The sequence below is a fragment of the Poecilia reticulata genome, unplaced genomic scaffold, assembly GCF_000633615.1.
Source record: "Poecilia reticulata strain Guanapo unplaced genomic scaffold, Guppy_female_1.0+MT scaffold_311, whole genome shotgun sequence".
NCBI classification, from domain to species: domain Eukaryota; kingdom Metazoa; phylum Chordata; class Actinopteri; order Cyprinodontiformes; family Poeciliidae; genus Poecilia; species Poecilia reticulata.
Window position 1 is genome coordinate 1 of NW_007615086.1, and position 654 is coordinate 654.

The window sequence follows — 654 nt, forward strand, 5'->3', positions numbered from 1 at the left end:
GTAAATGGTGGAGGCCATCACCACAGGTTTATCATCAAACCACTTTGTGACAATCAGCTAAGATGCTCCCTTCTGYTCACAGTGGTCCATCTTCTGGTGGCTTTGGGATTATTTGGTTCATCATAATGGTTCCTGTTGCGGGAAGACCTGCTTGAGACGTTTGTAGAACTTTTAACTCATTTTCCTGTAACTGCATTTTTCATTTTTTTAAGTCCAGAAGACTCTGGGAAAGCCAAGAGAGGCCATGTGTGCTGATATTCTGAAGAAAGTCCTTATTCATGTGTGTCATTATCTACTTCAGTGGTCCCCAAATTTTTTCCTGTGAGGGCCACATAACTTTTCCCTTCTGTGGTGGTGGCCAGACTCAGTTTGATGGGGGGGGGACGGACAGACGTGACGGACAGACGTGACGGACGGACGTGACGTTCTCGATTTATTTTTTACTTGATTTTTTACCCAGAAAGCACATGGGAAAAAATTGTTAGTGAAACTGTCACTGGGACTGACTAGTATATATTTCATTGAGGGACGCCTTGAATGCACTTGTGTTCATCTGCTCTACAGCTAGCAAACAACCGTACTGAACATAAAAGTCAAGCAGTTCCCTAAAAGTCCAACAGATGGCAGCAATGCGCCATGCAAAACAAAACACCC